At 45.1% G+C, this 17,032-nt stretch overlaps 1 protein-coding gene across 1 annotated transcript in view; it reads right to left on the bottom strand.

Annotated features, from left to right (window-relative positions):
- Window positions 1-16,390, bottom strand: part of LOC6616542 (MOXD1 homolog 2) — a 111,951-nt gene extending 95,561 nt beyond the window's left edge. Inside the window, exon 1 of the mRNA XM_032718195.1 lies at window positions 15,691-16,390. The gene's annotated coding sequence lies outside the window, so the exon portion shown is untranslated. The remainder of the gene's footprint in view (window positions 1-15,690) is intronic.
- Between the last annotated feature and the right edge of the window lie 642 nt (window positions 16,391-17,032).

Below are 17,032 nucleotides of genomic sequence, written 5' to 3'. Positions count from 1 at the left end.
CCCCGAAGCTTTAACATTCTCTTTATCTCTCGCTGGTGCTTAAATTTTTTAACAATTGCCGCCAGCTTCAGCAGCGCAAATATTTTCGGCCAAACCAAGCAAAAAGGCAAACTACGAAAGAGAAGCAGGCGAAATAAAAATAAAAACTTCCCAGCGAAGCGTCGGCAGGTCAAAACCTGGGCACGGCCTGGCCAAAAAGAGACTGTCTGTCGGCCGCCGGAGACCCGAAAGATTCCATTCCATTCCAGGGACTCGGACTGCAGACAGGCCAGAGACTCCCCCAGCAACGTTGTTGCTATTATATTTATTATTATTTTGCGATTCAAACGAAGTGATATAAATGTGTCACGTTTTGCGAGTTCACACATAGTCCACACCGCTCCGCCCGGCTCCACTGGCCCTCCTCCGCCTCCTACTCCTTCTGGTGGCAAGATCTGTTGATCCACAGACACCGCATCGGGCCGTACAGGTAACAGCAACAACAATCAGCTAACACCAACACCAACGCCTCCTTTTGTCTTCCAGGCCAGCCCCTCACGCGTTGCCAGCTTTACTCTGATTTTGGCTACCCTTTAACAGAGAGTATCATAGTTCGATCAGCAAGTTGGCTTTTAATAGGAAAGGGCGTAAAAAATGGATGTCCCATGTTCATTTCCATATGAACATAACATCTCTATTTTCCAAATACTTATAGTCTATGACTTGTTAGTTAGAACTCATTAAATACTATTCATTAAGGAACTATCCATTGGTGAGGGTACTCTAAACAGTGACTACTGAGCTGGCAACTTTTGGTTTTCTTTTGCTCTGTTTGGTTGGCTTTTCTTTGGTGGGGTTTTGTTTCTGTTTCCTTTGAAAGTTTGCGCAACAATTTCGTGAGCGCTGGAAGATGATTTGTGTTCCGAACTGAACTCGACTCAGCTCTCAACTAACTCGGAGCTGGCCGGGACTCTCCACTGGCCATGTGCCCTATCAGATACACGTTCAGCGGGCGTTCCGACCGGTCCCTGTTGCATCCAGCATCCAGCATCCAACAACGACTATACAGCTTACTGCTTACAGCATCCAGCACTGAGCATTGTTCAGCATCCCGAGCTGGACTTAATTCTGTTGTTTTCTTGGCTTTGCATTGTTCTGGCTGCAGGCTTCAAGTTGGACTGGCTTCTTTGCATTATTCCTGGCCCGGGCCGGTCCGGTCAGGTCCGCAGCCGAGTGGTATCAGTTACTGCTGATCAGCATTAGCACCTCTGGTGAAGGCCTCGCCTCGTGAATTGCTTGTACGTGTTGGTTATGAGGAAAAGGCCATTGTGCATCCATAACATACACGAGTTGGGGCCATCATCGTCGTCATGCGCACGGTGGTGTGCGAAAATTATGTGCCATCGAGGGAGAATGTGCAGGCATGGCCATGGAGGCGGGCAGGAATGCGGGGGATCTATCTTCCCCTCAAGTGCCTAGCTGGAAACCTAATTTGAGCGAGGCATGTGGCCAGGGCTCGGATTGATCCATGTGTGCCAGACTCCGACGCGAACTGCATCTAATTTGTGATAATCTGTGGGAAGAACACCGGCAGACTCCAATTGCAATCGGACTAGGCCAATTGTGGGAAGCTTTCCAAAGAGGCTGGAGATTCACTCAACGCCTGCGTTGGATGCAGAGGAGGCTAGATGGGGAGCATCAACACCTTGCTCGGCCTAATTATGATTATATAATGAAATGATTGCCAAAGAAATAACATATGTATAGTGGTGTAATTCAATGGAAATGAGTTGATTACTGCTCGGATTGCTAGTTATGGAATGAGGAAAGTATTAGTGGGCAATGACTTAAGAGATATGAGGATCGAAACGAATCGGATTATGGAGAGTAGCGGAATGCCATATTTAGTTTATTAGTGTATTGTTGAGAGGAGCATAACCATTATACAATGTCGCTATGCACATTATATCTTACGTTATCTTCTAATGGAAACCCCAGAGCATTACTCTTTTTATTCGTTCGTTTTATTTATAAATTGGTTACGTCCTTGTATATTCTCTGTAAGCTTTCCCCTTCGCTCGTTCAAATCCAATTCGGGTTCAGTCAAAATGTGTTTAACCGTATGAACCCACATGCATCCCATTATAATTGAGCTTAGCCCAGCTTCGCCACCCCCTTTTGGGTGGAACCAGTTGCCTTGGCAAGCAGACAAACCGCAGTCCAATCAACTTTCCTGCTGCGAACCCCATCACACTAATTGTATGTCCTGGGTTGACTTTGCCAGGAGCTTTCAATTCCAACCCTTTTCCCTTTTTCGGCCTACCTGTCGTTTGTTTTGTAATGCAAATCTTTTCGCTTTCATCTGCTTGTTATAAATCGAAGGCTATTAACCAAAAAAAAGGACGGCTGGAGGAATGCTGGAGGAAGCAGCTCGAATTTCTATGCCAACGGAGCACTCCTCCATCACCTTTAGTGGCATGTGTGTGTGCTTGTGTTATTTGCATTTGAATCATTCGTTTGTGCGAAATCAGATTAAATCGCATAATCGAATCTGATGCTTTGTGTGTGGGGCCATTCTACATATGAAAAAAAAAACGATGACAAAGAGCTCATGCAGCCGCAGGAGCAACCAATCAGACGGACAGCAGCGCAGGAAAAGCGGAAGAAAAAATGTATGTATTGTATAAAAATCAATAGGGAACGGAGGCATTGAAAATCCTATGCACATAAACCCGGGCACGTACAAAACGATTCTGGCTCAAAAAAAAACACGCCCAAGACCCAAAAAGGTGGGGAGCGGTGAAAAGGAAAAGGGAAAGGGAAAAGCAACCGCAGTAGCTCCCAAAGTTATACCAGACACATGCGGCGGGAAAATACTTTTCAAAGTGAATCAACAAAGTCGGAAAGTCGGGGAAAGGGTTCGGCTTGAGCTCCTGTTGAATCCGATGGCAAATGCCAGAAATCTTTTTGTCTCAGCTGATCAAAAACAGAAACAATGTAAGGCGAGATGCACGCAGAAGTTGGCTTGTTGAAAATTCAAATTAACTCGATCATAAAAGCCAAGATGAGTCCCGTTCGAACCCTCTTCCTTGGCCAGCTCGAGCTTCTCCACCTCATCCTTGTTTGCCTTACACTTTACGCTACATTTTAACTTCAAATTAAGTTTGTGTGCACGTAGCAAACACAACAACAACAAAAACAACCACAAAACCTGGGGCTTAGAGGGAGGAAAACCTTTTTGCCTTTGATTTTCTATTTCTTTTTGGCCTGGCTTGCATTTTTTTTTACCGCCTCAAGTGGCCTCAAACAGCATTCGACTTCGTTCGTCTTGGCTTTGGTCGTCTTGGTTTCTGTGAAAATAGTTCGTTAGCCTTTCCAAAAAGAAGAAAAACTAAATTGTGCCCACCCCCCACACACCACCGCCCCAATCGATTGCCATTCAAAAAAGGGCAAAATACTTTCGGAGTCAGTGTGTGGGTGATTGGTTTTGAGCGAACCAAATTATTGGCATTTATTTCTCGTTTTGACTTTGTGAGCGTCACAACTGAACCATCTAATGCGCTTACTGGGGGCGGGGGAAAAGGGGAAAGGGGGGAGAAGGGAAAACGACCCGGGGTCCAATCTTAATGCCGCCTAATTAGCAGCCTCAATGCACTAAGACTACAAAAGCAGGCAAAAACCAGCAAAAGCAGCCAGAATCAGCAGCCAGCAGAACGAAGTTGTCAAGGGAGAGAGCGGCGAACGAAACGAAAGTTTTGGCAAATTGAAAATGCGCAAAATGACTTTGACCAAATCCCCGGTGCCAATTGGCGCAAGTTACAATAGCCGGCTTGTCGGGGGTCGCGGGGTGGGTGGAAAATGCTGAATGAGCAGAAAGTGGCACAGGGAAATGCTTTGCAGAAGCGGTGAAAATGGCACAAAGCGGGAAATAGTGAGGTTGCTAGAAAGTGGGTTGCATCTGCCAAAAGGAAGTTCTCGCTTTATATTTTGGTATTTATTTATTTTGGTATATTAAGATGTAACAAATCAAAAACCGATTTTTAATAACTAAATGTCAGTTGCCTACACCTCACTTTGCTTCCATCCAAACAATGGAAGATCATTTAGTTTTTGCGATCAGATCGCACCAGTTTCATCGTGATTTGCCAACTTGCTCTTTTCCAATTATCTTGAGCTCGAGCTAATCCCAAATTCCATTAGCACTAGAATTGAAACATCGAAAAGAGCAAGCAGCCGGCGATCTGCATTTATGACATTTCGATTGTTCACCGAACCGATGATTTGCCGGCTCACGGAATGACCCAGCAGATCCTGTGATAGGCCTTGTCAAACCCCATGTCAGTGGCATAATACCCGCTCTGAAACCGGCAATTCTGGCACTCCGAATATGTAGCAAATCCGAGCCCGAGCCCGAACCCATCCGATCCCAAGCCAAGCAATGCCTTCCATGGAAGCATCTACATCCAGCTTAGCATCCATCCCCTGAGAACATTCGCGAGATTCACCCCTCCCCTAGCCATTGTGGCAGATCCTCAGCTGCTGCTGGCTGGCTTTGTTTTCTATTCTTTTTAGTTCAATTTAAATGATTTAACATAAAGCGAAAAGGTAGAACTTAGCAGACACACGGGAACACCCCTCAGCCGATGCTATTGTTGCTTCTTCAGCCTTATAAGTGCGATTCTCCGACTCCTTTCCATTCCTTGCAACACGCAGCCAGAAAACTTTAACAACAACCAACAACAAGCAGGCAGCGAACGAACGAACGCGCGAAATAATTTCAATCGTCGTGAATCATGAATAATTCAAAATCATCATTACCAACACCTTTTGAGCCGGGCCTGGGAAACAGGGTAGCGGACCGACGACGGGGGGCTGGGGCGGCACGCGGAGTGTTGCCCAAAATGTTCACACTTCCCAGAGGCTGGCAAGCTGGCAAACAACAACTTTTGCTCAATCTGCAGTCAGCGCTTCGAGTGGACAATGGGGGTGGGCACTCATGGCGGCGGGTCGTTCGCGGGGGAGTGGATGGTGGAGGGGTAGGGCAGACTGAGAAGATGCCGCTCAAGTGCTAAAGTGAGGCGGATTACCAAACCAGCAAAAGCAAAAGCTGTAGCAACCACCAAAGCATCGACTACTTGTGCAGCAGCCAAAAAACAGAAACAACAACTGCAGAAAAATACGCAGGGAGAGGAAATCACTCAAGACCGAAATAGGTAAATACCCTAAGTGCCCATAGGATGAAAATTGTGATAAAAGTCTTGACAAGAGTAAACATAAAATTGTACAAAAGAATAACCAAATAGAAATACCATTAATTAAGCTATAAATAAGTTATTTACAAAACCAAACACTATATTAAAAGCAATATATAAATTTGGCGATTCATTGAAACATGTTCTCAATTTCATTAAAGTTTATCTAAGGAGAAATAATCAAACACCTTACATTTAATTCGTATGAGCTAAAATACAATTTATAATATAAGTATAATTTTAAAAATGTATTTACAGTCAGTGAAAATAAGAATACCATTTGTATTTTGCAATTATCATATAGTCATCCACATTAACTCTGCTTCTGCTTTCTTTGGCTCAAATCAAAGTACCTTAAGCCAGGGTATGGAAAACAGTAACAACGAATACCAGAAGACACCTCCGCCCCCGTGGCACGCCTGCTGCCGCTGTTGTTGCTCCGCCGTCTATTGTATTCCATCGTCGAAATATGAGGCACGACTCTGGCATTAAACTTCAAAATAAAAAAGATACGAAAATAAAACGACCGCTGCAAAATGCCAAAATGCAGCCGTGTCGAGGACTCTGGTGTTGGCCAGGCCAAGAACAATAAAATGGGCACAACACCAGCGTCGTCGAAAAAATGCAGAAGACAAGAGGAGCAAAAAGATAAGCATACGGACGACGAGCGATGGGCGCTGCCGAGGATGAGGATAGTTGGTGGCTCGGGGATGGGGATGGAGCAGCCACTTCAGACATGGGATGTGCAAGTGTTGGCCAAGAAATAAAAGTTGCTGACCTTAAGCCAAGTCTTAGGTCTTTGTCTTTGTCTATGCAGCCGGAGTAAAGTTTTATTTATATTTTTTTTATTTTTTTAAGGATATGAGGCAAATACAGAAAGTTAGGACTGCAGCTGTGGGTGCAACGGGGGGAAGATGAGGAGAGGGTTTTGTAGCAAGCTGCAGTGGCAGCTGTTTAATAAGTTCAAGCAATTAAAAGTGTTTTCAGAGGTTTAGAGGAACAGGAGGTGCTTCGTGGCGAAACTTCTGCTAGTCGTAGACATTAATGGGTGCATAAAACTGGAGTGGCGTAGAAGGTGGTTCGAGCTGGGCTTTGGCGTTGGCTTAACGATGTGAGGATCATAAATGCTGGTTAATGATGCCGCCACTTTGACTGCACGAGAGTGGTTCGGTTTCCTACCAATCTGGAGGGCCAGATGGTTGATGAATAGGTTTGAGTCCTGTGGCTGCTAAACACGATCCATTAAGACCCTAAACGTCCTTCAGTCGGTCCATTCGCACAATTCCAAGACTTCCCCACTTAGCGTTAAGAACAAATTGCAGACTTACTTTCCGTTTCAAAATATCCAGCTCGGAGTGCGGTACGGACATTAAAAGTGCCTGGAACAAAATCCTGCATCAATTTGGGTCATTAAAGTTGCGAGGAACACAAAAAACTTTGCCGCCAAATGCAGCCATTAAAACTGCCAAACAAAATCATTTCCAATGGCGAGCCAGCGACGGCAACAGCAATCCACTAGTAAAAAAGGTGGAAGCGTAAAAAGTGCTCACAAAATCAAACATAAAATTAAATTAATGGCCTAAACACTCACCCCCAGCATTGATTGGCAGAAAAAAGGTTCAGATTCGGGGCATTAAAATTATGGTACAAAGTTGGGGAATATTTCTTTAAGCTCTCTGATATTTATATACATATATAAATTGGATGTTTACGACGATATTTTCCCGATGTTTGTTTATGGCCGGACTTTTATATGGCCAGCTGCCGCGGGGCTGAGACCTTCCTTCCTCCAGCAACCCACCAGTCGAAGATAAACGTTCCATCGCTAATTTGAGTCTTTGTCACGTCTTACCATATGGAAATATTATTTGTAAATACTTTTATGTTCCGTACGTGACCAGGACGGGGGTTCCGGAGTTCCACACTCGGAGTGAGGAGCGTGCGGATCGCGGGTCACTTCATAGAGTGCGTAAAAAGCTGCCCGGAGACACCGAACCGAGCTCCGTGCGAGTTCGACTTTGTTTTTTATTGTGGCGACGAAATCAAATAAAGCGCTGTGAGTGGGTGAGGACGAAGTAAGAAGGAATCCTCCTGCCTTCCGCCCTCGTGCACAAGTATGAAAAATGTATATTGCAAATTTGGCAAACGCAAATCCCTCGAAGAGGCAGAAATGTCATCGTAAAATTGCCAGACGGCTTAGCGATGGCAACGAACGAATAAATAAAAATTATTTCCAGATGACATATCAACGCGACTCGCTCGCTGCTGACACCTTAAAACCCAAATGCGCTTATAATACAAAATGTTGCGTGTGCCCCGAGGAGCCAAATCCTCGAGAAAGAGAACCAAAAATAAGCGGGCCAAAATCCAGACCGGTACAAATTGAAACGTTGAAGAAATTACAAAACTGTGCAGACTCGCCGTCAGAAATTTCTAAAGATGAGGGCTCCAGGAGCGCGTGAGGAGGCCAGACTGGGACTCGAAACGAAGTGGATGTGAATGAGGATGTGGATGAGGTCGAGCACGAGGACAAGGGGAGGGACGCGGAAGAAACGAAGGAAGCGGAGCCCGGCGAATCGCAACTGTCAGTTGCCTGGGCTCCCCGTCTCAGACGTCAACTTAACGTGAATAATTGTCTAAATCCCAACGACAAACACTTATTGTCCTGGATTAGCAAGCCGCGTAGAAAGAGACCTGCAGATAGGGAATGAAAGACAGAGAGATAGGGAGAGGAGAAGAAACCGAGAGGGGTTCGCAGGGGATTCGCACCAGAAGCCCAAGGACTGCGTGTAAAAAATGAGTGGCAAAAACTTTGAAACGTTTTCCCTACATTTTTTTATGCCACAGACTATTTCACGGGATAGCAAATGGGTATATAAGTTAGGCGTTAAAGAAGTAACGACTCGGTAGGAGTGTTGGTTCGTCCTAACGGCGAATAGATTAGCATTGAATGTAAGAGAGCTCTCACAAAAATAAAATAAATTCCATCTCTTTCAGCAATAAATCTGATTCGTAAAACGGACAATACCTGTCTGAATTCCAAATGAAAAACCTCATTAGCCATATTTTCTTAACTCCAGTACCTGTGATATTGTCCAATTATAAACTTTAAAGTTCAAGAGCATTCCCCAGTCGTAACCTCTTGCTCCCTGAGGTCAGCTGAGCCGTTTCTATTTGCCTCACTTAGGGTTTTCCCCAGGTGCCGGAGCATTGCAGACTGGTAAGCGTTTTAAATTTAACAAGCTAGCAGCATTTGGTCGGGATATCCACCGTCGGGATTGGGACGAGTACATAACGAAGAAGTTTCAGCGTCATCGCGCTCCAGCTCCTTTCTCTCTTCTGTTTACCTTCTGAATTTCTTTGCGTTCAATTAATTTGCTCACAATTTGGATAGCAAAGGAGACCCAGACGAAGTATAGCTGGGTACCAGAGGGGGCAGGCTTGGATGGGGCAGGAGATAGGGGATGTGTATATATCTTCATACTCAAAGACAAAAAGCAAACTTTAAGTAGCAAACGCAAAAGTAGCGGGCATGCAAAAGAAAGAGAAACCATAAGGGAGCGGTAGCCGAGAGGACTCAATATGTAAAAAGGCATTGTGGAAAAGTTTCTCCACGAGGAGCCGGGCTGCCGGCGGATCCCCTGCGGAGGCAAAAGTTGCCCAAACTATCCGGAAAAACCCCTTCCCAACTCCAGTTCTGCAGCACCAGCTGCAGGCGGGTGAGCAACTTCAGCACCAGGTGAGCATCGGCAACTTTTCGATTTTATTGCTGACACGGCAAGTGCGTTTCCAGCCCGAGAATGCATCAGGGTAGTAACAATTGCAACGGCATCAGATACGTGCATGCCAAACTCCAAATTGTAAGACCTTTCAGTTTTTATGTATTGAAAGTAACACTCTAGATTTGACTGCCAAAACCCAAAAGTAAGTAAGGGAGAACCTCATGAGTTGTTTCCGATCACAAGCCCAAATAATTATAATAATGTTGCATGTGAATTAGGGTTCCATAAGAGTACTGTTATTATTTTGAGATACGTTAATTGTAATACATCGTTGCCCGAACCCTTTTGGCAGCCTCGATTCATGCTTCATTAACTTTGTTCCCGAAATTTCTTAATTAAAAACGAGTCCACCCGTCAGGGATTGCATTCAATCCAAACAAGCCCAGCAATCCGAATTCGTTTACAATTGCCAGTTGGCTGCGAAGGATTAGTTTCAGATTTGTTTACCTCTCTAACAAGGAGCACAGGGGTAGCCGTAATCCCGGAGCCGAAACCGGTTATCAGAGTTAGTTTTTCTAGGAGGAGCGGATGGGCCGAACCTACCACGGTCTGACTGATATATGAGCACTCGCACACAGACAAAGAACTTATGTACGGTCTATGCAAATCTCGGGCAGAAAGGGACAAAGTTTTTAACACACCGTGCAAAGCCCGGGCTCGGACAAAAAGGATATACGAGATGATATATATGCAAATGCCATTTGAGAGGGTCGCTCGTGCCGTAGGAGTGGGTCCTTTCTGAGGCGACAAGTATCCTCGGCAGCCTGCCCTGCTGCCCTGCTGCCGGTAATGTCCTTCAAGGCCTACGACGTCCTGGCGAGCTTTTAAAACTTTCTAGCTTGCCGAGGCACAGGCTTTAAGCACAACGAATTTCAATTAATAGCCAGAGACAGACGCACGCAGACACACACTCTACGGCCCGAGAGCCATTTCCTGCCAGTGTCCTTTTGGCCCGCCCATTTCCTGCCGCCCGCCGGCTGACACTAAGCCCAAAGGCTACCATCAGCTCAGCTGTGTGGACCACCAAGTTCACTAGACAATTTATTTTTGCTTTCGATTTTCCAAGCTGTCAGTTCACGCTTAAATGCGCACAGTTCAATTTAAAATGGGTAGCCCAGGACATGCACAAGGATACGCCTCTGTCAGCTGCCGCTGCCTCGGCAGTCTTGTTTCTGAGTATCCGTGTATCTCAGTATCCCAGTAACTGGGTATCTGGGCATCAGTGTAGCCGTGTCTGTATCTGTATCTGTGGCCAACTTCGCTGCCTGCAGTCGCATTCGCACTCGCAAACTGGGTTAAGAGGTTGTTATCCTTATGCCGTGTTTTTGAAAATAGGCAACCAACTTGGTGGCCCGTACCCCCCTGGTGGCCTGTTTGTGATGCCACCGGCTCATATCCGCTGCAGACACACGAAACGTCCTGGCTGCCAAACCGCAGAGGGAGACAGCAATAGAGCGAAAGAGAGCCCAGACTCCCTGATGATCACAAGGATTCCTCATCATTCCTCACCCCGCCGTGGATGGTGGTGATGATGATGAAATTATGAGCGCAAAAGCATTTGCATTCATTATGTATGATTTTTTCCGTATTCCTGAGCTGGAATGTTGCTCTAGAAATTAAACTAACGCCGCTCGTTAGTCTCAGTCGGAGCTCCGGATGGGGTCTGATATGGATATGCGGGCGGGCTTTAAGGGGCTGGCGGCTTAAATGCAATTCCACAAAGCGTTAATGGATTTTTTCGCATTTCTTTTGCAATTTATTAGTATATACACTCGGTAATGAGATGCGTACGATGCGTGCGGAGGTCTCTGCCTGAATGCGCTCTTAGCAGGGGCACTCAATTTAATGCGTGGATTAATGAACAAGAACGGGTTAGCAAATGAATCAACCAAACTATCTGTGAATGAATTTCGTTTCTAAGGCCCATATACCATAACACAGTTTATTGGTATCTGTATCGATAATATTCCACTTTGAAAGTGTGAAGCTACCTTCATAGAATTGCTTCATTCTTTTCGTATTAGGTGACATTATTTTCCAAATGAAGGTAAGGGAATGATGCATTTATTACTTCATTATCGCCTGGCCATTGTTGATAACTTCCTTTTTGTGCGTTAAATACATTTAAATTCTAAATTCCTGAGCCAACTTTTTTACAAAGGATGCTTTTTACTTGGTGAACTGGTGGCAGGAGGGCCACTTTTTCTTGAGCTAAATGATTACACTTAACTAGATTTGCATATATTTAAACATTTCCTTATGCGCACGCAACACGAATTGTGTGCACGTGGTTCTCGGCACTCGCTTCTCCGCCTGTGTCCTGTGCACAAAAGGATTATTAAGGAGCTTCATATGTAAATGAAAACCAAATGCACACGACGTCGCCAACGAGGACAGAAGGACGGTCGAGATGGGGAGTGAGACAGATAACCTGGAAGCCACAGTTTGGCAAACACAGGCGGCAGGAGCCGCTTCAGCTCCAGCTCCATCTCCATCTCCATCGCCAGCTCCAGCCTCAGCTCAGAGCCAGACAATGTTTGTCCTGGGATCCAGAGGGGATCCCGGCTCCTTCAGAGCCAGGACGATAGAGCGTGCGTGTGTGGAATGGGGTGGGGTTTGGTGGGGTGGCTACCTTTCGGGCCCGGCTAGAAAGTAGGTGAAAGCCAGAGGCAGACGGAAAGCCAAGTGGAGAGCCCGCACCCGTTCGCTCGCTCGCTCGTTCGTTGGCCCGTAATTTATGCCTAAGATAAAGTCCTTGAATAAATACATGGAAAATCCTTTGAAATTGAAATTAAATACGAATATCATCTTTTTTTTATACATACATATGAGAGTGAGACAGAAGAGGCTGAGACTGAGTCGGAGGCCCAGAGAAATGCAGACAAAAGGCGAACGGGAAATGAAATTAACATTTGAGTGCGCTTTCCCAAAATTAAACCAGACTCCCCAGGAATCGGGGTGAGGGGCGTCCGACTAGGGGGGCACACACACGTATTTATTTATTGAAGCTTCTTTGGGGTTTTAGATATGTGAGCCATCTTATTTAGCATTTTTGGCATTTCCCCGCTTCCCCATCGCTTGCTCTGCTATGCTGGGCTAAAATTCTCATAGATTGTGTGGCAAAACATTTTTCTTATCCATTTGCCATATGAAATTAATTTTACAGTCAGCAGGCAGATCTCATGTGCAGCTTTGAGAGGAAAATAAGCAGAGAAACCATTTAGGGCGAATTTATTTTTAAGGGGGAGACGTTTGGGCTTGTGGTTACCTCTGGAAAATTGCAGGGAAATTGGAAAAGCTCGCAGAAGCCAGAAAATAAGACACAGTCTAAGGCACTTGGGAGACAGACTGGCTTTAAGTCGCACTTAAAAAGTAATAAATGGCTGAGTGAATTGCTGGCTAAAATTTAATTTCCAGCAAGCTTTTCAACTGTTGCATACTTCGGCGCCAGTCCATTTTATCTGCTCGCATCCTTTTCTTCAAACTTCAATTCCCATTTGTATTCCCATTTTTGCAAATAAAGTTATTTCAGCTCTGGGCCCTGCCATTCACAAATTCAAATTCTCGTTGGCCTCAGTTCGGTTGTGATTTTATCGCATCTCTGGCCTTGGATTTCCTCTGGGTATTACATATTAACAATCCTTTTTGTACTCGGACGGGATACAGTTTGAAGCTGCTTTTCATTAAAATTAATATTAATTTTACCTGAACGAACGCACAGATTTAAATTGCAATTCCACAGCCGAAATATCCCATTGAAGTGGCAGTTGTTGCAATTGCTGCAGTTTTGCTGCTTTGGCCAATTGGCTCATATAAATTGCATCGCATTTTTGCAGCGCCCCTTTGGCAAAGTTTTAATATTGGAAAAACAAACATATTGCCGCTTGCCTGTTAAACTTTTGTTATTGCATTTTAAATGTGCGGTCGTCGGACGGGGGGCGCATAAAAAGCCTCTGGCTTGGTCATAGAAAAGCAAAGCACAAAAATTAATTATGAAACATTGTTGGAAATTGTGTAAATATGTTTCAATGAAAATGCAAGGCAAACAAAGCATTCTATCATCGAGGCGAGGCACAGATGCTCAACTCAGGTGAGCCCCAGCCATTTAAATGGGATTTGAAAGTGATTTTCATATCAATGCAACTGTTTACAAACATGGGAAACAGGAATTGAAATATTTTCATAAGAATTACAATATCTCTTGGCCAAATTCCTCTTGACTGGCAACCGAATTCCGGCAAATAAATCCTTGAAATAGCATGGTACACTTTTCACTTTCCCCGCTGCGATTCGAGCACTTTTCAGCCGACCCGCCGCAGTGGCAAATGTTAACCAGCATGGAAATTGCATTGAAATTTCGGGTGCGAAAATAGATACATCATAGATTTAGTTACCTAGTCAATTTATGTGCCGCCGATTTTAGTATGCCGCCCGAGAGCAAATCAAAACCCATCGAGCAGTGTCCAAAATGTGCAATATGAACTGGGAAACGAGCGGGGAGCGCAACGAGGCCCATAGGCTATATAAATTTCAATCTATCATTTATTTAAGTCCTAGGCCAGCGGCAGAGGCAGAGCAAGAGGAGCTGCGCCGGGACCGAGGCTCTCATTGCCATAAATCCCCATCAGAGATACGCGTATATTTATTTACTGCAGCTCGCCCAGATACAGATACACCATAGTCACCCACCCCCACCCCACAGAGGACAACGACGGGCGACAAAAATTGTTGCCGAAAAATAAAATAGCTCCTACCGCCCCCTGTTTCATATTTTATTTGGGTTTTATTTGTGCCTCTTCTGGTCTTTTTCTAGTTTTCTCCATCGGCGCTGCCGTTGTTCCTTTTTGCTGTGTAAATATTTTGGAAAATGCGTTTTTCTTTACTGCCACTGTTGTATCTTTTCATACACCTCGCTCGTCCTGTGCACACACATTACACACACATACATACACACACTTGGAGCGCAATGAAAAAGGATTTTTTGCCGATTCCCGCCGGGCTGCCAATTTTTATGGTTAAAATATTTGTGTTGCTCTGTTTGGAGCGCGGGAACCTGCTAAAATATTTATGACAAGCGCCGGGGAATACCCGGCATACGATATTTCAATATAGCGGGAATAAAATTCTTAATGTTTGGCTGGTAATTAAAAAAGTCCAATTGAAAGTGCCCCGAGATGGTGGCGAAGGGAAGGGAAGGGGCTGGGGCTGAACCCTGAAGTGGCGGTCGTAAGTAGCCCAAATGAATTTTTATTGCTGTTCATTAGGCATCGAATGGCATCGAATCAATCAATTGTGGCATTTCGATTCCAGATCAGATCGAGATCGCATAGGGGTGGCCGCCTAGGCAACGGAGGCCTATTGAAAGGGAAACTATTGGCTAAGCCGGAAAGCCCTTCGATAAATGGACTACATACATACGCACAGTGCACTCTATACACCATTGTATTCAATTCTGTGCCGTCGGGGACCTTCGACATTGGCCACAGTATCCCGACAAAACTTTTAATTACCCTCTCTCCGTTCCGTTTCTCGCTCTTTTCTCTCTGGTTGCATTCGGCGCTCGCCTGCCTGCATTCGGCAATTCCAATTAAGCTATCATATTCTTGTCTCGGAAACTTTCCCCGAATCAAAACTTGTGGCGCCCCAACCCGTCTTGCCATCGGAACTGGGCTAACGAATATGTTCAATTTGGTTCTTGCTTCCAGCCGAGCACAACAAAAACTTTATCTTTATAATTTCCATATTCCATAAGTTGAACATTTCTCGACAGTCGAACTAGCATAGTGAAACTTCTATTCTGAAACTCGAACAAACGAGTCGCCATCCAAAACTTTGGCTTTTTAGTGGTAGGGAAATTTAAGAGCGTAATTGCTCGCTAGAACCGTACTTTTGTATGTCCATTAATAGATTTATTACCCCTTTAACACGCAAGTTTACTAACTCAGCTGAGCCAATTGATAACAACAAAATCACTACTTAAACCCTTTAAAAATGCTTGCTATGTACTGGTTTTATTTCCTATGCCTTCTAGTTAGATAATAAAACAGTTTAAATATTTTGTATATTTAAATTGCATCAATTCAACAACAATCTTTCTCCATAACAGTCAAACAATGTATTTGCGAAATACTTTAAAGTTATAGAAGAACGACCTTATGAGTGGTGCATCTGCAGCAGTTTTTCCGCTCTTAGTGGGGCACTTTTCCCATTTTCTTTTGTGGCGCAACTGCAGAATGCAAAACGGCAAAAACTCTAACGAAAAAAGGGAAATGCTGATTGAATGGCATTCCAATGAAGTTGATGGATGCATTAAGGGGCTCCCCCGCCACTCCCCCCCCCCCCCCCCCCCCCCCCCCCACTCCACTCAGTGCGGAGATCACACACACTTGCGCAGGCTAAGTTTTGTGGTAACCGAAAACACACACAAGGCAAGCCCAGAAACAGAATCAAAAACAGGACAGGACAGAACAGAACGCGGAGAAAGGGACAGGGCAATAAAGAAGGCGAGAGGCTGGAGGCGAGAGGAGAGCAAGCCTGCATGTGCAAGGCACATATCTGTATAATGGATTGCACTTAACATGCCACACACAGCAACCACAAGTGCCGCCACAGTATCCCCGGCCCGCCCTCGCACACATCGCATGCCTCTCAGGTAATACATCATTTACGAAACTCACCTGGGGATGGAAGCTGGAGCTATCGGAAAAAGTCTGTCGCTACTGCTGGCGTAATCCCGGCAACGTAACGTCTAATCCTTTTGTTTACGTTTATGGTAATCGTTATCCACACACACACACACTCACGCCGACACACAGTCGTATACATAGAGTGCAATTTAAATTTCGGCACACATTACGTGGGCGGCATCGCGTTTCTCATCCGCCCCGTTGCCAATTGTTAAATCCGCAAAACACACACACACACAGGACCGTGCGCGAGCTACGTAAGCCGTAAAGCGGAAGCGTAACGGTTAACGGTTCGCGTCGCGTAACGTTCAGCCAGGCCGGTCCGTTTAATGTCCTGCAATTGTTGTTGCTGCCAGGTTGCCGGCTCAAAAGAGCGAGACGGAGCGACGTGTGTTTTGATTTAATTCGCAAATTATGTGCTGCTTAGTTTGCGGCACCGATTCCGATTTGCATATGAATGGGGCGCACTGTGAAACCGGGCTTATTCTGTCGCTTACAACGTTTTATTTACATATTTTCGCTGGGTGCTTTGAATAGAAGCACTCGCAACGCTGCACAATGTTTCACGCACAGTTCTGTCTCGCCTTTTCGTGTTTTCTTTTGAGATTTTGCTTGCCTCGTCGTGACGTGCTATAAATGCAGACTCGTTTCGCTTCTCGGACGAATCGTCCGCCCGTGTACCGCTTGCTGGGAAACTTCGGAAGTAACTGGTTCGCGTTCGACTGTAAAATACAATACGTCACCTCGGCGGAGAGTCCACAACAAAGAGAGTGCCGCTCTCTGCGCAGAAAGAGAGCGCCTCTGTTAGCGTTTACATAACTCCAGTTGCTAACAGGGCTTTCCCAACAGCGGCAGGTGCATCTGTTAAGCGCAATTGAAATGCCAGACGGCAATTGAAAGGGTTCAAATGCCATGCACGTAGCCTAATTACCGCAATGTACACAACATTTTTGTGCCGCGCGCCATGCAAATGAACATTACACAAAGGCACTTGTTTTCGGCCACCGCACCATGGTCCAGAATTCGTTTTTTTTTTATGTCAATATACAGTTCTTAAGCAATTATCTTCTAAAAGGAAATTTATCATATAAATGACGCCGAAACTTATCTTACCAAAATGCAGGAGCAAGATTAAAAAGGAAACTGGCACCCAATCTGGAAAGTGAGTCACGACACAATTGTGTGCAAGCTATTTGTGATTTTAAAAATGTACAAAGTTTTATGTCGTGTAGCTTGACTTTTAACTTTATTAACTTAACTTTATGCCAACAAAATCTAATTCCGGACCACAGTGCACCGGAAGGGGGAGTGGCCAGCCATGAGCTTTATTAAT

This window comes from Drosophila sechellia, chromosome 3L (genome assembly GCF_004382195.2).
Source record: "Drosophila sechellia strain sech25 chromosome 3L, ASM438219v1, whole genome shotgun sequence".
In the NCBI taxonomy this organism is placed as follows: Eukaryota; Metazoa; Arthropoda; class Insecta; order Diptera; family Drosophilidae; genus Drosophila; species Drosophila sechellia.
This window is presented reverse-complemented; position numbering and strand designations above follow the sequence as displayed.